Here is a 21,936-nt window from a genome sequence, read left to right on the forward strand (position 1 = left end):
TAGGTTTTGTGGTAGGCAGAATAATGCTCCTGCCCCCCCCCCAACAATATCCATGTTCTAATCCCTGGAAGCTATGAATATATTAGGTTACATGCTGGCAAGGGAAAATAATTAATATTAAAGTAAGAAGTTTATCAAGGTGGGCTCAATATAATCACAGTGTCCTTTAAAGTGGAAGATGGAGGCAGACGAGGTAGGAGCCAGAGAGAGATGTGACTATGCTGTGCTACTAGTTTTGATGTTGGCGGAAGGGGCATACACCAAGGAATACAGGTAGCTTCTAAAGCTGGAAAAAGGAAGGAAACACATTCTCCCCTAGGACCTCCAAAAAAAATGCATCCCCGCTGACACATTGATTTTAGCCCAGTAAGACCCATTTTGATCTTTTGACTTCCAGAACTCTAAGAATTAGTTTGTGTAGTTTTACGTTACTAAGCCTGTTATAATTTGTTACAACTGCTATATATATATATTTACATATATATACAACAAATATATATATTTACATATATACATTTATGTAAGTATATATTTATATATATTCATATATTTACATATGTATATGTATAGTTATTATATAATATCAGTGTGAATTCATATTTATATGTGAATATATATATATCAGTATTCATTAATTCAATCTTAGTATAGTTGGCCCTCCATATCTACAGGTTTTGCACCTGTGGATTCAACCAACAGTGAATAAGAATGTTTAGAAAAAGAATTCCAGAAAATTCCTAAAAGCAAAATTTGAATTCGATGTGCATTAGTAAACTGTTTACATAGCATTTACATTGTATTAGGTGTTATAAGTAATCTAGAGATAATTTAAAATACGTGGGAGGAGGTTATATGCATTACTAAGCTATTTTACATAAGGAACTTGAGCAGCTGAGGATCTTGGTATCTGTGGGAGGTCCTGAACCAATACCCTGTAGATACTGAGGAATGACTGTATATATATACATAAAGCAGTTTCAGAATTACTAATCCATACCTCTGTGAGAAACAAAACTAGAGTACAATATTTATGTACAGTTATTTTTTAATCTTTAGCCTTACGGTAGCCATTCAAAACATCACTCTTATAAAATTACTTACTAGTTCCCTTTTCCTCCCTAACTGATGTAAAGAAAAAGGTCTTTGCTAATATTGACATATAAATTTAAGACTACAAATTTTCCTCTGAGAATCTCTTTAGCTGTATCTCATGTCTTGTTATTAGCTACTATATTTAATATTATAATCTGTTTTACTGTCTTTCGTTTATATTCTTACTAACTTAGTTTTGTAATATACTTCTCTTTTTGCCAGGTGGTAGGGATGATTTATTCTGGCTTTCTTACTGTCTTAGTTCATTCGCATCCAATTAGAGAATACTGTTTTATTTACACATTTCTGAAAATTATCGACAATTTGTGGCATAATATATATGATCAATTTTGTGACTATTCCATGGGCATATGAAAATAAAGTACATTCTTTATTTTCAGGGAAGAAAATTTAATGTATATTTGTTAAATTTAAAAAAATTTTAAGTGTTCTTTTATTTAATTTTATGCACTCGATATTTCATAGTCCAATATCTGTGAATTAAAGCTTCCTGCTTGTTGCATATTTCTATGTATTTCCCTCTGATGTCTTTTACAGTTTTTGCTTTATCACCACTGCTGCTGCTTCATTTAGCTTATGCATATTCATAGCTGTTATATGTTTATGCAGGTTGTACTCTCCCCAGTATAAATTGTCTTTCTTAGTCTAGTTTATTTACTTGTTTTTGGCCTGAATTCTACTTTGTCAAGTGCCCCACTTTGTTTTTGTTTGCTTTTATTCCCCTAAATTTTTCTGGTTTTGATTTTCCGTAGTGTCCAATCTGAAAGTTTTCATAGATATTCTCACGGTTTTAATATTAATTGACATGACAGATATATCTGGTTTATGTCCAGTTTTTAGTTTTTAATGTTCTTTTAGTTTCTTTTTTAGTAAGTGTTGTTTTCTTTGCTTTCTCTGGGTTTTCTTTGTCTAATAGTTGACCTTTATAATTATTTTTTTAAATATGTGTAGCCCTCTACTTGTTAAAAAATGTAAATGGCTTCTTCATATGAAGTACCTTCCCAAGGTCATCAGTGATGGAGCCATAATTTAAATCACATAATATTTGTTCTGTGCAGTTTTTTTTTGTTTTGTTTTGCTTTGAGTCAGTATAGGCTCTAGGGACAGTTAGTCTGGAGATGTACTTCAGTGATCTTTTAAGCTTTCTCTAATTCCCAACCCTCTTTCTGGATCACAAGTTTGTATAATTTATTTGAACATATATTTAATGCACAAACCAGATGAATAAATGAGTGGCCTTAATAAATGATTGATAAAGATGGAGAATTTTTAGGTAATTGGTTTAACATTATAAGATAAAATGGAATATTACTGACGCAAATTTTCTTTTTGTTGTTGCTGTTTTGTGTTTTTTCAGTCTTCTCTTCAAAAATATTTATGGCAGGAATATGTTAAATTTTTTTGTGCCTCTGATGAACTTGCTACCTTTTGAAAGATTTTATACCACCCTAGTTGCAGAAAACTGGGCTGTTGTTTTGTTTCTTCTACTTGCCTTCTCTCAGATCCTCTGCCTATATGTGTAGAAAGTTGAAAATTAGTGATAAATCATCCGTTTAAAACAAATGCTTTTCTAGAGATATAATAGTTACAAATGACAGACCAGAGGGTACTTGTATCATGTGTTGTGTAGAGGAAGAAAAAAGATGCAAAGCTTACTTGACAGACACTTTAAAAATGTCTTTGAATGAATTGGTGCGGAATAAAATCTGAGCTAGATTTAATCACACGAGGAAAGTTTTCTGGGCTTAACATTTTATTTCATAAAATGACCATTTCATCCCATTTCAGAATCTTAAAACATGTGTCATTTTGCTCAAATGCAATTTACACAAAACAAGGCCACAGGCCTCTCAAGTTAGAAAGACCAGACGTACTGGAGTGAGACCCAGTTGTTTTAGAATCTGAGCTCTATCCATTGATGGAATATTTCTTAACCTCTCTGACACTTGGTTTTCTCGTCTATAGAATAGATGAGAATAATACCTCTCTTCCAGAGGGAAGACGCCTTAAATAAGACAGTGTATTACAATTGGTGGTGTAAGTGGATAGAAATAAGAATTCCCTTTCTACAATCCTTGTCCAACGGAAGCCTGTTGAGGACTTCACAGACAGTCCAGAGTAGTCCAATTCATTTAATGCCAATCAGGAAACTACTCAACAAGCTGACCTTTGTACAGCTGTCGTGAATGCTCTGTATCAAAGGAGAAATGAGTCCTATAGGATTACAACACTCTCAAACTGTGGGCTTTGGTTTATTTTCTGAGGAACTGTTTTATTCTCCTCCTGACCAGGCTGATAGCGATTTAGCATTATTATAGCTTTCCTAACCAAGTTGCCTGATAAATGTTCATATTGGTGAATTTGCTTGCTAATACATGTAATGCTAATAATAGAGTCAGCAATGAAATTAAGTTTGCTTTATTAATTTTTCTATATTAAATTTCACTAACAGATGCATTAAAGATTAATTGTTATCTTTATTATGCCAACTCTAATGAAAAGACATCCATCATTAGTGATATGCTTACAAAACATTTATGAGGGAAAAAATCAATAACCTCATTAAACATGTTTATATTTGTTCCTCCAGTGTCAATTATTCCCGTAGTTATTAGCATATTCACATTATGACATCAAACCAATGAATAGCGTTTTCCCGTATAGTAACCTGATCTTGTCTAATTTTAACTAACTTGTGTTTCAGAATATTTTATGTTTAATACGTCAAATCTTAATATTAAAAAAATGTTTGTGATTGAGATCGAACGAGATTTACCCTACATTTGAATGCACATTTCTAAAGAGTCAAAATAAGCCTAAATCTACCATTTAGATTAAAATTATATGTGTATAAATGAGCCAACATTTTAATTCTACCTATAGACAAAATGAGTTTAAATTCTGTAAAATGTCTATATCTGGAAAGTATCTCATTCAAATTTGGATCTGGAGACTAAATGACATCTTATTTTGTCCCCCAAGATTTGAAAACCTAAAAGATCACTGTATCTCCTGCTTTATACGACTTTAAACATATTTTAAAATGAAATATCGTATTCAAATCTCTGGTGGTAAAACAGAAGAAGCAACAGATCCTTGGTGGTTCTGTTAAAATTTTCAAAGCTTGTTGTTTGATAGACTTAATTAAATCTGTATGTTTTATGTATGTATATGTGTGTGCACTTGTGTGTATATGTGTGTTTTATTTAATAGCTTATTATTACCACTGTTTTGAATTGAACTGCATTGCCATTTGTAGAAAGTATGTCACAATATTATAATTGTTTTTAGTAAATGCTAAATGGTCCTACTCAATCTAAATGTTTGAAAGACTACTTAGTGTAACAATAATGCAAGAAGTTTGAAAAGCCTTATCCAGGTGAATGATAAATAAATCTACTTGCATATCTAACAAATACTATATGAATGTGTCAGCCTTTGAGATAAAAGGGCGTAGGATAAGGTTAAAAGAGGGCAAGAAATTAAAGAAAACATTAGAGTAAAAAGAAAATGTACAGAAAATTTAATTGATGACCCCACTAAACCTGAACAAAGAATTCTAAAGACCTAATATTTATTATAGTCATTGTAAAGCAGTTTGAAGTTAGGCTAAGGCGCTCCAAACCTTGTGATTTAATTCCGTGGTTATAAATAATCCAACTGGAAACTTACCCACAGAAATGGCCCCTGGAAATTGTTATGGAATGGAATTATGAGCCTGTACTTGGCCTCCTGAGCCACAATAAATGTGTTGTAAGAACGTAAAATACATGTGATACCTTTTGTGAGAGATCATTTTAGTGGCATAGACTGAAACTTTAAAAGACCTGTGTGGAGATACAGTTCCATAATTCTCATAAGAAGAGAAGGGTGTGAAATTGACAGGCAAAATTTCACAACCTCTCATTTCTCCCAAGTATATTACCATAGCAAGGCTATGTACTCTGTATTTTGGATTCTAAATACTTGCATTAAATATTTTTGCTTTACCTATACTTTTCTAAGCTTCGCCCCCGCCCCACATCAAAGAATATTAGAATAGAATGCTGAGTTTACTAAAGAAAGAACACAAAATTTTAAGTAGTTAAAATTTCCCCCGAGATATTTAAAAAAATGTTTAAGGTAGATTAAACCTAAACCAAAAATTAAATCAAATTATTTTCTGTGTGCTCAGTTTTCTGTAGGGAACCAAAAGTCACTGGAGTATAAAATTCTAATTAATTATGTGGAATGCTAATGGATTTTAAATTAAAAATATGTGCTGTTTAACACCACCTCACTCCACACAGTTTTGCAAGTGGTTATTACAATGAAACTGTCCTATAAAATCTGGAATGCATGAAAGGTATAATTATCACTTTTCCAATTTAATCTGAGGAAAAGAGCTGCACTCTTCATCAAGAGAGGCTTCCTACAGATTTGCACTTTGACAGTTCAACCTGAAGGAAAGTTTATTATTTTACTCCACATACAGTAATGGATTCACTGGTGACATTATTTTAGCAACCAAAGTATTGTTACAGCTTTTCTAATTTTATAGTAGTTTTTAAGCCTAACTTCTTTTGCAGATATGGAAACTGAGGTTGACACCAACAGGGTTTCCCATTTCATGTTGGGCATTTAATTAATCACAGCAAGCCCAAATGGAAAGGACCAACTATGAAACCATGTCATTTAAAAACATCAAATATAGAAACTCTTTACTCTCTATCAGTTTGCTACCAATGTTCTCCCTAATACTGACCCTTTGATATTGGAATGCTTTAAGAAAAAGCATGATACCATCTAGAGTTGGCATAGTTTCCCTCATTCATTGGCTTGTTTGTTCAGTGAGCATCTACATTATACCAAGAATTGTTTTATGTAGAGAAGACTCAGCAGTGACTAAAACAAAGTCCCTTTCCTTATGGAGTATAGAGCCTGGTGTAGGAAGATAATTTTGTTAAAAAAGGGAAAGAAACATGTATCAGAGTGTAATATAATAATAATTGAAAGGAAAAGGCTAAAGTAGGGTAGGCGTGATTAGGTAAATGGTGGTTGCTGTTTTATCTTGCGTGGTCAGGAAACATTCACTGACAAAACGGTGTCTTAGCTGACACCAACACGGCATGAGAGAGCAAACTACATGAATATCAGGTGGAAGAGAGCTCCATGCAGAGGAAACTACAAAAGCAAAAGCCCTGAGGTGAAAATACCCTTTTATAAGACACACAAGTAGTCCAGGTCTTGGGACAAAAGGAGGGTTAGGGGGCTGGTGACCATATGGGCAGAAGTAAACAGGGACCAAACAAAATGGCCATTGAACAGAACAAAGCAGAATATAGTCTGTTTCTGTGGCGTCATCATGACTAAAGATAATATGGTGAGTGTGGGCCACAGACAGAGGCTGACTCTATCGTCTTAGAAGTGAGGATTACTAGGGGGAGGAGGAAAGATGCGGAATCCAAGAGAACTATGAAAAATCCCTTGTCAACTCGTATCTCCAATGCACGCTTTTGTTTGTTTGTTTGTTTGGAAGAAGCAGTCCTTTTTAGAGAAATCTAGTCAAAAGTATTTCATGAGCGGTCTTGTACTAGGACTTTGGAAACAAGAGCAAAACACTTATCCATAGTGCTTATAAGTGAGGTGTCAAGTAAAACAAAGTCTTAGAACAGACACTCTCCCATCTTCTAATCTTAGCAAATGCTATCTTTTGACTTCCTTTATTTCTATTCCCCTTCCATACCTAACTTTTCTTTGTTTTAAAGAACAAGTTTATGTCATCCAGGAATTTCTCCTCTTGCTTCCTCCCTGCAACATCTTCCCACTCGGGTCACATTGGTGCTTCTCCTCATTGTGTTCTGCCTGCTGTCCCCAGGCCACCTACAATGAAAGCACCATGAGAACAGAAATGTTGTGTGTTTCTCTCAGTATTATATCCCCAAAACTTAGACGAGACCTGAAAATAGTAGGTACTCAACAAATGATTAATGAATGATTAAGGAATGAACGAAAAGCACTTGAACAACTAAATAGACAATAGGCATGTAATATCTTTCCCCACTGGGCGATGTTTCTTTTTCACTGAAGTTCTGGCACAGAACTTAAAAAACACAGTAGGTGCTTCATGACTGGATTGGTAGATGAGTGCATTAACAGAAATTTAGGCTTACTCTCTGGGGTTTGCACCCGTGAAGAACAACACAGGTTTACTTCTCCCAAGGTGCTATTTTCCTTGGTCCCAGATAAACCATACATTGATATGATTGCCCAGAGGCCTAGGTAGTTAGATAAAATTTAATTTTATAAAACTGTATCATTCCAAAGACAGTGGTTTAAAAAAATCTGGTTATGTTTACAAGTTGACTATTTTTTTTTAGGTTTAACACTAATTCTGTAGGATCTTAATATGTGTGATTTGATTTATGAAAACTGTATCCAACACACATAAACATACTTTCTTTAGCCTATTAAAGATTTGGTAGCAGCATTAACATTTGTTGTGAAAAGCAGGGGATTAATATACAACTCTTTTCTTTCTCTTGAAACAATTCCCAGGACTAGTTTTGCATGAATAAACTCTGGTAAATACTTCCTTAACATCGTGATAGAACGAGAATTCAAGGAAGTCATGTTTTATTTAGTTAAAGTTTAGAATAGGAAAAAAAAGTTGATAGTTGTTGAAGTTGGTTGATGGGTATGTGGAGGTCCATAATATATTATTTATACTCATAAAATTTTATAAGATTTCTAAATCTTATAAAGATCTGATTTTTTTTAATAATAAAAAGCTAAAATTTAAAAAATGCACAGGGTTGTCATCTCACTTGTTCTCTTATTGAGCATCGGTACTTTGGTCATTTTAGTTATTTTGGCCCAAAACTCAATTTAGGTATTTTGTTAGTAACTGAGTGACCATATCCTATATCATCTAAACCAGGACCCTGCTGGGAATGAATGGAGGTGCTTTTAATGAGTTAGGACCACAATCACAAAACAGGGCTGTTCAAAACAAACTGACTCAGGTGGTCTCCCACTTGGTAGGTAGGAATTCTACTGAATATCTTTAAAAATTGAATACTCTGAAAGTCAACAAATAAATGAGTCAATGTAATAAGCAAGTAAACCTCAGGAGCAATGCCAGCTTTTCTGGTTTCAGCATTTTCTGAGGTGCTGAATCTGTGAATGAGGCAGTTCTTCATGAAGGGAGTGCTCTGCCTGCTTCTTTGGGAGAATGCCTTTCCAAATGTAGGCTTCCTGGCAGTAAGCTCTGCATGGCTAACCCTCTGAGAGTTAAGGAGTTCCCTGGTGCCAGTTGGCTGTTGAAGATTACTTTGCTCCCTGCCAACTCACTGCTCCTATGGCAGTCATGAAAACCTTTTCCTTATTCATCCATGCGACCAGCCAGCTGGCAAGGGGGTGATCACTAGTCTGTGAGCAGGTTGCTGGCGATGAATGCCACATGTGCCTCAGGAGTCTCAGATGAAGGCTTGATATGGTAGGCACACAGTTTTCTCAAACAGAATTATTTAGGTCTGATACCTAACGTGAACATGGTTGGTATATTTATATAAAGTATTAAACTTGACTAATTTATATTTGTGGTAACAAACCATTTCACATTTTCAAAATTAATTCTATTTACTAAAATTGTTTCAGTTTTTTTTTTTTGACCCAGCAATATGAATCTTAAATCCAAGTCAGCTTGAGAGTAACAATACAATGATGAAAAGTACTACTCAAAAAGTTCAAAAAAGTGCAGAAAGGTACTGCTCAAAAAATACAAGTATTTTATTGGACTTACTATGTTTTAATAAAACTTTTACACACAGTTAATTTTTGACCTTATATTCTGATAGATTTGAAGAGAAATAGTTGTCTCTCAATAAACACCCATCATTCAAATAATTTAAATCCATATCAACTGCTATAAAAATTATATTCCTTCTTCATCAAGAGCTCTAAAAATGTCAGGACACTTTTATACAAGAATCCAACTTTGAGGAATTCAGTAATGAGAGAAATGGTCAAAAATATTATGTGTCACAGCTTTATTTATAACTGTGACTAACAATAATTTAAATAAATAATAATTGAGAAAATAATGAAACATTTTGATAAATTCAATACTTGAAATGTAGACATGCTTTAAAAAATATTTAAGGGTATTTAATGACTTTTAAAATATTCATGTAACTGATTTATTTTTGAAAGCCTTCTTTTCATCTAGCTATAGATATTCAGTACTGTAAATATATATAGAGAGAATAATATTGGAAGAAAATATTCCAAAATATTAATTGTTATCTGTATGTTTGGAGTTGATGGATAATAATGATTTCTATAGATTTTTTTTTTTGTTTTATGAGTTTTCTGAAATGTTCATTAATTACTGTTGTTACTAATTTAACTATTTTAAATTAGGTCTATATAAATTATATTTGTATATGTAATACATATGTACATATGTGTGTGTATATACATGTATACTTACGTATATATGGCAAGATTTATGCCCACTAACCCCAAAGCAGTTTGGACAAATTTACCTTATTTCCAGATTCTGTCACTTGAAGGTTGTCATATCGAGGAAGGTCTAAACTCCATCAGTAATGTCAATCTTAAACCCATAGTAGTTACCACTAATTTATTTAATACTATTGGTTTTAGAAAATTTATATCATGTGCTTATAGTAAGTAAATTTCTTCATGTTTCTTCTGTTACTAATAAAAATATCTTATGTTATAAAACATGTCTCAGCTAACTGACTGAGGCAGAGGCAGATATTTCTATGTATCTGTAAAAAATGTCTCTAGATAATTAATATTGTCTATAAATAGTTCATTATTTTCACGTACGTCCTGTTTTCCTGAACTCTGTGTATAACTGCCCAAGTATGGATAGACACATTTATATTTAATTTATGGAAGATACCAACTTTAAACTTGACCTTTGTGTATGAGTTTGAGATCTTTGAAGATCAAAATAATAGTGTAAATATCCCTTATGTATTATATACATCTGTGCATACTATACAAAAGTATATAAAATAATATAGTGCAAGCTAAAAATATACATGTTAAATATTATCTATCCAAGTTATGCTGTCTAACTTTTTAATAGGCTCAAACAAAGTATTTTAGTTTATTTGTTTAATTTAGAGGGAAATGTTAGCTTTTAGGATGCTAAATCAAAATTGTGCTTTGATTTGTATTTATTATTTTGTATACCTATATAGCAAATGCTTCAAAGAAACGGCTCTTTTTATATAAGGGCCTAAGATTAATTAATATTTTGGGAATGGTATTGAAGAGAGAGGAAGATGCCAGCAGCATCCTAAATGCTACTTACTTAGCAACTTAGTTAACAATTTGAATAGCCTAGATTATTTTTCCACAAATTTTGATTTATTTGTCTCAGCTTTTTTACCTTTGCCTGCCGTGTCTTCTGTAACCTGAGCCAGTGAAATTCTACTGATACATTTAAGCTCATTTCAAAAGCCATCTCCTCCATCAAACCTTCTTTCATCCTTCGACCAAAAAAACCCCCATAATTTCCCATGCTGATACAATCTCTTCATAGCTCTTCTAGGACACACTGCTATATACAGCATTGTGTGTGTATATATGTGTGTGTGTGTGTGTGTGTGTGTGTGTGTGTGTGTGTGCAAGTTTTCACGTATACTCAATTTCAGTTTGGAGAAAAAGTATGAACCTTGGGCTCAAATGGGTTTTGACTCACAGGTACATGAGTACCTATGAGTCAAGGTACATGTCCTCCTAGGTACCTATCCTTGGCCCCAAGACATCAGTTATTGCTGTCTGTATTGACACTGAAATAGACAATCCAGGAGTTAGTGTGAGATGAAGTAAGGAGATGTTAAAAATGGTTTAACTTTACTGAAGCATAGCAGCAGTTCAACTATGGTCAGTTTATTATTATTATTAATATTTTTTGTATCCTCTAATGTGTCAATCACAGTGTTTATATTAGGAGCTTGAAAACATTTAAAATTTTTATTTGACATATTTTAATACATAAAGGCCTTTTTTATGTTGGGAGCTGATTTAGCGAGATTCCTTATTTTAAATAAATGTCAAACAATTTAGCAAATGATAAATGCATTATGTCTTAATTTGTTTAGCTTTCTCAGCTTCTTATTAACTTTAACCTTTTAATTTGTATACACATTACATTAGGTAAATAACTACTTATAGCTACTCCACTATGCTTTGTGCTAACTGTTTTTTAATAATCTATTATAAGCCTCCATTTTAATGAAGCAGCGTTTAGGGAATTTCATTATTAAACATTTGATATTTTATTAATAATATATTTGAGTAGGTTAAGAATAAAGGCTAATCATAATTGTTCTTTTTTTAAAAAAATAATTTGCAGCAACTACAGATCCTCAAAGAAATATTTATAATTCTTAAGATCAAATACTGATTTTTGAGTTTCCTGTATTACTATTTATCCTGTGAAAATATGGACTTTGATTATTTTTTATGGTGTCCATTTCTAACATGGTGCTCTTCGTGAAAACTCATTTGCTTGGTCGTGATGCTGTCTCAGAATTGTAGTGCCTGAGGGAGCAAGGCATTTTATATGATTTTTATGATGCAACAGGCTTCCTTAAAAAAGAAGCATAGGGCACTATTTACAATAGCCAGGACATGGAAGCAGCCTAAGTGTCCATTGACAGATGAATATATAAAGAAGATGTGGCACATATATACAATGGAATATTACTCAGCCATAAAAAGAAATGAAATTGAGTTATTTGTAGTGAGGTAGATGGACCTAGAGTCTGATACAGAGTGAAGTAAGTCAGAAAGAGAAAAACAAATACCGTATGCTAACACATATATATGGAATCTAAAAAAAAAACAATGTTTCTGAAGAACCTAGGGGCAGGACAGGAATAAAGACACAGACATAGAGAATGGACTTGAGGACACGGGGAGGGGGAAGGGTATGCTGAGACAAAGTGAGAGAGTGGCATGGACATATATATACTACCAAATGTAAAACAGATAGCTAGTGGGAAGCAGCCACATAGCACAAGGAGATCAGCTCGGTGCTTTGTGACCACCTAGAGGGGTGGGACAGGGAAGGTGGGAGGGAGACACAAGAGGGAGGAGATATGGGGATATATGTATATGTATAGCTGATTCACTTTGTTATACAGCAGAAACTAACACAACACTGTAAAGCAATTATACTCCAATAAAGATGTTTAAAAAAAAGGAAGAAGAATATAATAAAATGTCTTGTGAATTAAAATAAATAACTAAATAAAATTTTAAAAAAGAAGCAGAGGAAGGCACATTTTAGAAAATCTAGGTTTTAGATCTGTTTCCACTTAACATCTATTTTTATTTGTTAATTCTTTTATTTATCTTTATTTATCTTCCCAACTGCTGTTTATAAAACCTGTACTATGTGTCAGAGACTGGACTGAATAAACATTGGAGACATAGTAGTGAGTAAGGGATTATGATAAAACTTATCCTATGTTCTGTTTTTATTCACTCTAATTATATTTTCAAGTACAAGGATGCTGTGCTCCATTTTACACATGTACATTTATGTTTTGACTTCAAAATAACACATCCCATAATTGTTGGGCTCTATCATTATAGTAATCAGAAGACCCCACAACTGACTGATAAGATAACCAAGAGATTTAGGATTAAGCCTTTATCAAACTCTTTGAAATTTATAATTCATAAAAATTAATTGTTTAGGAAGTGCAAGACATCTCACAATCTTTGAATTTCCTGAAGTATCACAATGTATATCCTTTACAATATATAGGAAGCTTGGAAAGTAAAGTATGTTCACTTTTATCCCCAGCCTTTTATCTTTTACTCAGGAATAAAACCCTCCATAAAATAAACCCCACAGTAAGTGCTGTGTCTACCACCATGTTTCATTAGACTGTGCAATAAGGTAAGCATCAAAATGTTGGAAAATAAACAAAGCTGACTTTTATTTCTGTTATCCTTCAATATGGATAAAATAAACATGTTTTCTGTGGAAAGAAAGCATTCTTTGTCAGAGTCAAATGAGATAATCCTTACCTAAAAATATCGTGGATTTTTCTTTGAGCTTCAAACAGTCTCTGAATGCACTAGGTAGTCAATAAGATTAATTTCATGAATTGTTCAAGCATAATGAGAAGCCAATATATTTGAAACCAGTTGTTAACTGGTAGCAAAGTTAAGCAACATTTAGCCTAATTAATTAACCAAGTAAACTATCCAGTTTTTCCCACGTAGCTGTCTTCTCTTAAATATTTGTAACACATCACATCTTTTAAAAAAATACACAGCTATGTACCGCGAATTATAAATTAAATACTTTGCCTATGCTCTGTTCAACTTGACTGCCTTTATTCTGGTTTTATCCTTGTAAAATATGTAATATTTTTATGTACTGATTGTACTCCTCTATAGCCAATTGATTACTCAACAAATATATTCTAATGTCAGACACTGTTTGTAGAAACCTTATAGTGAAAACCATGTAGTTTAAATGGATGTTAACCTGATGTCTATATTTGAAAAAACTAATTTTCCACCATTACTGATTGCATATCAGTTCAGCATTGAGATTTTCTTCCTTTAATGATGTTTGTACTTAAAAGGCAGATTTAGTATCATTTCAGCTTTTCCCACTTTGGTGATGCGTTCTTCAGTTAAGCAGTTTCCTCATTTCATTTGTTACAGGGAACCAAGGATGCAAGTCTGCATTCCCCTGTACATGAAATGAGGGAAAACCATGCTGCGATAGTCACCTCAGCCATCACACATTCAGTTTAAACATACAGTAATAGACTCATACTCCAGGAAGGCTTGCTGTGTTTGTTTGCAAACTAGTATGCCATACGTACAAGTCTGTGGTTTTATTGACGTATCCCTTTCCATTCCTGTGGTTTTTAATTGAAACCCCCACTGCTTTGCCCAGCTTCAGGAACGCAGAATATCGGAGTATTACATTTATTTTCCAACTCAGACAAGAGGAACACAGAGGCTCCAGTCTGTGTAGCAAACTCCTATACATTTTAGTGTTACCTTTGGTCTTTAATGAAACAATGAGCCTTTGCATATATAAATTGGGAATTAGTGGCTGAATGAAGTCTGAATTTAGGAGAAATTTGTTTCAACTTCTCAACGTATACAATTATTATTACCTGTAGAATTGGGACTGGATCTGTGTCCTCAACAGATTTTTAGAAACCTTTCCTATTTGTAACACTCTCTAGTAAATGCTGAGAGTCAAACATGAAGGAAACAATTTCTTCTCTTAACATGAGTTGCTAACGCTGTGACAATTATTACCTGGCCTCAAGGAGCCATGTTACTTAAAACCATGTAATTTAAAGACATATTAACCTAATGTCTATATTTGAAAAAAACTAATATTTTACTAGATTGCAATGGAATTGGTGCTTATATTTCTCTCTTTTCCCTTCTGTCTCCTATGATCATGTTGTAGTAACACAGAGCTGAATATTCAGTTGGTATTGAATCTTATAACACATGACTGAGTGGTTCCTAAGGATTAACCTCGGTCAGACTTTTCTTTCCTTCTTCCTCTCCTCTGCTCGTCTGTAGATCCTAGTTTGACCAAGTTTTAAACCATTGTATAAGGGGAATCTTTTTTTTCAAACATTTTTATATAAATTAAAAAATTCTGAATATATTGAGCTATTTTTTTTCAGTACCTGTGAGGTAGAAAAAGTATCACCTTCCTCCTGTACTTCCTCTGTCTAGGTCCCAGAGTCACTTTCACATGGTCTGCAAAGAGGACAGAGTCAAGAACTGTTAGGTTTGCACTGCAATTTCACCAAGGATAGAAAGTGGACCATGAGACTGCCAAGGAAATCCAGCATTTTTCCCGATTTTCCTGGCCAGAAGTTAAGGTGAGTAAAGAAAATTATACTGTTACCCAATTTCCTACAAAGCCTAATTTAAGTTCTTATATAATATACATTATATGTTGATTTTCTGGAATATGTTGAAAAGTCACTTGTTTTCACAGATGAAAATAACAAGATAGGGTTTGTAAGTACTAAAATTTTTCTATTTTTATGAAAGAAATGGAAATGAAGAACTTTATTCTGTAATTATGGTGATTGATTAATAACAATAGGTTGAGATTCATAGTGTAACACAGATAAATCCCACCAATCCAATTAGTAAAATGAAGTATTTCTTTTCGACGAAGCATTAAAGATTTTAGGAAGTTTGTTTAAAATGCTTTGAAGGTATCATTCATTTAGTACAGCATTATATTCATTATTAGTAAAATACAAATGCTTAATAGAACTGCCCTCCCATTGTGTATGGTTGAAAATACATTGTAAGGCAGAGTCCTTCACTTAATCCTGTACTAATGCAAGATTTGTATAATGAGAATTGGTGAGATTTGAGGTGACTGCAGTGAATCTCTAGTTCTACTTCCACCCCATCTCTCTTTTTTTTAAAGTGATTGAGCAATATATGTATATCTGCAGAGATATTGACAAAATGAAGAATATCTAATGCCAGTGGAGCAATAGTAATAATACTAAAAAGTGGTGTAAATAATGAAAAATAAATATCTAAAGCAAAACATTACTGGGTTTCTAACAGATCTTTAAGATTTTTCTCCATTTTGATAACTTTTAGTTAGATAGTTTAAAAATCTATAGACATGGGAAGATTTCAGATTGATAAGTGATCTGCTCATCTGAAGAACAGTATCATAGATGAGATAACACAGGCTTGAAATTCTCATGGGCCAGTGTTCATAATCTGACCCTCTTACTTGGACATTTGATTTAATCATTCTGAGATGAATTACCACAAAAGAATATAAATTTTGCAGAATTTTTGTAAGTATTACAAATAATTGAGGTCTTAAGCCAGCCTTTTAAAAGATATTTTTCCAACGTGCATATCCTATTGTTGTATGGTACTTTTCTTAGTGTGTGCATTTTTATTGATCACTGATCATTGATGATATAGACCTTATGTTAAACTGATGTGGTATAAATTCTTAAATTTGAAATTAAGCTCCTATATACTAACAAGGCTATATTTATAAACTTTATTAGGATAGTGGTTATATTTTCTATTCAAATCAAACAAAAATACTACTTAATAGCAACTTAATAACTTGAACGATGATCTCATCATATTCCGTAAACATTGCTTTCTCTTTAGCTAATGTTATTAAACATGATGGTCTGCATTATATAGTATTTCTATTACTTTGTAAGGGGAGAGATAATGATAAAGACCATTATCACAATTACCACTGGAAAGGCTGATCTAAAAATAAGGAAAAAATATTCCCATTACTGAGAATGTAAAAGGGACATAAGAAAATTATAATAAGAGACAAAAATGAATAATTTGATACCAGCATAGTTTTAAATTTAGGAAATAAATGAATTCTTTGAAAACCATCACTTGATGCCAAAACTGACAAAAAAATTCAAAAAACATCTCAAGAATTGAATATGAAATTAAAAACTTTCCCACAAGGTAAATACAAGTCCAGTTGGTAGTATAGCCACACAGAAAGAGAAAAACATTATAATGGAAAAACAAAGAGGACCTAAATTAAATGGAAGGTATACCATATTCATAGATCTGAAATTCAGGATTTTTAAGATATCAGTTTTCCCCAAATTGCTCTATAAATCAGTGCAATCTCAGTCAAAATTCCAGTAGGATTCTTTGTTATTGTTGAAATCAAATTTTCATATAAATTTTATTATCAGATTTTCAAAAGACCAAAATGGTAAAAAAAAAACAAAAAACTATCATAGAAGAAGCTTGCAGATTTACACTACCACATATTAAGACTTACTGTAACGTTACAGTTATTAAGAAAGTGCAATATTGGTGAAAAGATAGATGAAGAGAATATTGAAGTATAATAAAGGGTCTGGAAATAGAGTCACATATGGTCATCTCATTTAGAATAAAGTTGCCTTTGCAGTCCAGCATGATATGATTGTTTATAAATGGTACTTGGTTAATTAGAAAGCCATATAACATAATATTTGGTAGGTACTTGTTTTCCAAATTACCACAAATTTGTGGCTTAAAACAATATAAACTTATTATCTTATGGTTCTGGATATCAGAAGTCTGAAAAAAATGAGAAATTATCACCTAAAAAATCATATCTTTGAAATTAGAAGTTGGAATTCTTAGAAATAAAAGAATGAGGAGATTGGTTCAAGATGGAGGAGCAGAAGGACATGTGCTCACTCCCTCTTGCTAGAGCACCAGAATCACAACTAACTGCTGAACAATCATTGACAGGAAGACACTGAAACTCACCAAAAATATACCCTGCATCCAAAGACAAAAGAGAAGCTGCAGTGAGACAGTAGGAGGGGCACAATCACAATAAAATCAAATCCCATAACCTCTAGGTGGGTGACTCACAAACTGGAGAACAATTATACCACAGAAGTCCACCCACTGCAGTGAAGGTTCTGAGCCCCATGTCAGGCTTCCCAACCTGGGGGTCTGGAAGCAGGAGGAAGAATTCCTAGACAATCAGACTTTGAGGGCCAGTGGGATTTGATTGCAGGACTTTGACAGGACTGGGGGAAACAGAGACTCCACTCTTGGAGGGACACACAAAGTAGTGTGCGCAACGGGACCCAGGGGGAAGGAGCAGTGACCCCATAGGAGACTGAAGCACACCTACCTGCTAGTGTTGGAGGGTCTCCTACAGAGGCAGGGTATGGCTGTGGGTCACCACGGGGACAAGGACACTGGCAGCAGAAGTTCTGGGAAGTACTCCTTGGCATAACCACTTCCAGAGTCCGCCATTAGCCCCACCAAAGAGCCTGTAGCCTCCAGTGCTGGGTTGCCTCAGGCCAAACAACCAACAGAAAGGGAACTCAGCCCAACCCATCAGCAGACAAGTGGATTAAAGATTTACTGAGCTCTGCCCACCAGAGCAACACCCAGCTCTACCCACCACCAGTGCCCCCCATCAGGAAGCTTGCACAAGCCTCTTAGATAGCCTCATCCATCAGAGGGCAGACAGCAGAAGCAAGAAGAACTACAATTCTGCAGCCTGTGGAACGAAAACCACATTCACAGAAAGACAGGTAAAATGAAAAGGCAGAGGACGATGTACCAGATGAAGGAACAAGATAAAACCCCAGAAAAACAATTAAATGAAGTGGAGATAGGCAACCTTCCAGAAAAAGAACTCAGAGTAATGATAGTGAAGATGATCCAGGACCTCAAAAAAAGAATGGAGGCAAAGATTGAGAAGATGCAAGAAATGTTTAACAAAGACCTAGAAGAATTAAAGAACAAACAAACAGAGATGAACAATACAATAACTGAAATGAAAACTACACTAGAAGGAATCAATAGCAGAATAACTGAGGCAGAAGAATGGATAAGTGACCTGGAAAACAGAATGGCGGAATTCACTGCCGTGGAACAGATAAAGAAAACAGAAAGAAAAGAAATGAATACAGCCTCAGAGACCTCTGGGACAACATTAAATGCACCAACATTCGCATTATAGGGGTCCCAGAAGGAGAAGAGAGAGAGAAAGGACCCAAGAAAATATTTGAAGAGATTATAGTCGAAAACTTCCCTAACATGGGAAAGGAACTAGCCACCCAAGTTCAGGAAGAGCAGAGAGTCCCAGGCAGGATAAACCCAAGGAGAAACACGCGGAGACACATAGTAATCAAACTGACAAAAATTAAAGACAAAAATTATTGAAAGCAGCAAGTGAAAAACAAAAAATAACATACAAGGGAACTCCCATAAGGTTAACAGCTGATTTCTCAGCAGAAACTCTACAAGCCAGAAGGGAGTGGCATGATATACTTAAAGTGATGAAAGGGAAGAACCTACAACCAAGATTACTCTACCTGGCAAGAATCTCATTCAGAATCTATGGAGAAATCAGAAGCTTTACAGATAAGCAAAAGCTAAGAGAATTCAGGACCACCAAACCAGCTCTACAACAAATGCTAAAGGAACTTCTCTAAGTGGGAAACACAAGAGAAGAAAAGGACCTACAAAAACAAACCCAAACAAGAAAAGGGTAATAGGAACATACATATCAATAATTACCTTAAATGTGAATAGATTAAATGCTCCAAAAAAAAAGACCAGGCTCTCTGAATGGATATGAAAACAAGACCCATATATATGCTGTGTACAAGAGACCCACTTCAGACCTAGGGACACATAAAGACTGAAAGTGAGGGGATGGAAAAAAGATATTCCATGCAAATGGAAATCAAAAGAAAGCCAGAGTAGCAATACTCATATCAGATAAAATAGACTTTAAAATAAAGAATGTTACAAGAAACAAGGAAGGATACTGCATAATGATCAAGGGATCAATCCTAGTTGAAGATATAACAATTAAAAATATATATGCACCTAACATAGGAGCATCTCAAAACATAAGGCAACTGCTAACAGCTCTAAAAGAGGAAATTGACAGTAACACAGTAATAGTGGGAGACTTTAACACCTCACTTACACCAATGGACAGATCATCCAGACAGAAAATTAATAAGGAAATGCAAGCTTTAAATGACATAAGGCCAGATAGATTTAATTGATATTTATAGGACATTCCATCCGAAAACAGCAGATTACACTTTCTTCTCAAGTGTGCATGGAACATTCTCTAGGATAGATCACACCTTAGGTCACAAATCAAGCCTTGGTAAATTTAAGAAAATTGAAATCATATCAAGCATCTTTTCCGACCACAATGCTATGAGATTAGAAATCAATTACAGGGAAAAAAATGTAAAAACTACAAACACATTGGAGGCTAAACAGTATGTTACTAAATAGCCAAGAGATCACTGAAGAAATCAAAGAGGAAATAAAAAAATATCTAGAGACAAATGACAATGAAAACACGACGATCAAAAACCTATGGGAGGGCTTCCCTGGTGGTGCAGTGGTTGAGAATCCGCCTGCCGACGCAGGGAACATGGGTTCATGCCCCGGTCCGGGAGGATCCCACATGCTGCGGAGCAGCTGCGCCTGTGAGCCATGGCTGCCGGGTCTGCAGGTCTGGAGCCTGTGCTCTGCGACGGGAGAGGCCACAACAGTGAGAGGCCCACATACCGCAAAAAAACAAACAAACAAAACAAAACAAAACAACAACAACAAAAAACTATGAGATGCAGCAAAAGCAGTTTTAGCTATACAAGCCTATGTCAAGAAACAAGAAAAATCTCAAATAAACAATCTAACTTTACACCTAAAGGAATTAGAGAGAGAAGAACAAACAAAACCCAAGGTTAGAAAGAAATCGTAAAGGTCAGAGCAGAAATAAATGCAATAGAAACAAAGAAAACAGTAGCAAAGATCAATAAAACTAAAAGCTGGTTCTTTGAGAAGATAAACAAAATTGATAAATCTTTAGCCAGGCTCATCAAGAAAAATAGGGAGAGGACTCAAATCAGTAAAATTAAAAATGAAAAAGGAGACATTACAATGGACACTGCAGAAATACAAAGCATCATAAGAGACTACTACAAGCAACTCTATGCCAGTAAAATGGACAACCTGAAAGAAATGGACAAATTCTTAGAAATGTATAACCTTCTAAGACTGAACCAGGAAGAAAACATGAACAGGCCAATCACAAGTAATGAAATTGAAATTGTGATTAAAAATCTTCCAACAAACAGAAGTCCAGGACCAGATGGCTTCACAGGTGAATTCTATCAAACATTTAGAGAACAGTTAACACCCATCCTTCTCAACAATTGCAGAGGAAAGAACATTCCCAAACTCATTCTAGGAGGCCACCATCACCCTGATGCCAAAATCAGACAGAGATACTACAAAAAAAGAAAATTACAGACCAATATCACTGATGAATATAGATGCAAAAATCCTCAGCAAAATACTAGCAAGCAGATTCCAACAAAACTAAACAAGTGGGACCTAATGAAACTCAAAAGCTTTTGCACAGCAAAGGAAACTATAAACAGGACGAAAAGACAACCTTCAGAATGGGAGAAAATATTTGCAAACATATCAACAGACAAAGGATTAATCTCCAAAATATATAAGCAGCTCATGCAGCTCAATATTAAAAAAACAAACAACCCAATCAAAAAATGGTCAGAAGACCTAAATAGACATATCTCCAAAGAAGACACACAGATGGCCAAGAGGCACATAAAAAGCTGTTCATCATCACTAATTATTAGAGAAATGCAAATCAAAACTACAATGAGGTATCACTTCACACTGGGTAGAATGGGCATCATCAGAAAATCTACAAACAACAAATGCTGGAGAGGATGTGGAGAAAAGGGAACCCTCTTGCACTGTGGTGGGAATGTAAATTGATACAGCCACTATGGAGAACAGTATGGAGGTTCCTTAGAAAACTAAAAATAGAATTACCGTATGACCCCACAATCCCACTACTGGGCATATACCCACAGGAAACCATAATTGAAAAAGACACATGCACCCCAATGTTCATTGCAGCACTATTTACAATAGCCAGATCATGGAAGCAACCTAAATGCCCATCAATAGATGAATGGATAAAGAAGATGTGGTACATATATACAATGGAATATTACTCCGCAATAAAAAGGAACGAAATTGGGTCATTTGTAGAGACGTGAATGGACCTAGAGACTGTCATACAGAGTGAAGTAAGTCAGAAAGAGAAAAACAGATATCGTATATTAACGCATGTATGTGGAATCTAGAAAAATGGTGCAGATGAACCAGTTTGCAAGGCAGAAATAGACATAGAAGTAGAGAACAAACGTATGGATACCAAATGGGGGAAAGTGG

At 34.3% G+C, this 21,936-nt stretch overlaps 1 long non-coding RNA gene across 1 annotated transcript in view; it reads left to right on the plus strand.

The window, feature by feature from the left end:
• The first annotated feature begins 14,912 nt into the window (after positions 1 to 14,912).
• The window catches only part of LOC137214554 (uncharacterized), a 381,031-nt gene continuing 374,007 nt past the window's right edge, over positions 14,913 to 21,936 (plus strand). Inside the window, exon 1 of the long non-coding RNA XR_010938938.1 lies at positions 14,913 to 15,023. This is a non-coding gene — a long non-coding RNA (uncharacterized lncRNA). The remainder of the gene's footprint in view (positions 15,024 to 21,936) is intronic.

This window comes from Pseudorca crassidens, chromosome 20 (genome assembly GCF_039906515.1).
Source record: "Pseudorca crassidens isolate mPseCra1 chromosome 20, mPseCra1.hap1, whole genome shotgun sequence".
Classification (NCBI taxonomy): Eukaryota; Metazoa; Chordata; class Mammalia; order Artiodactyla; family Delphinidae; genus Pseudorca; species Pseudorca crassidens.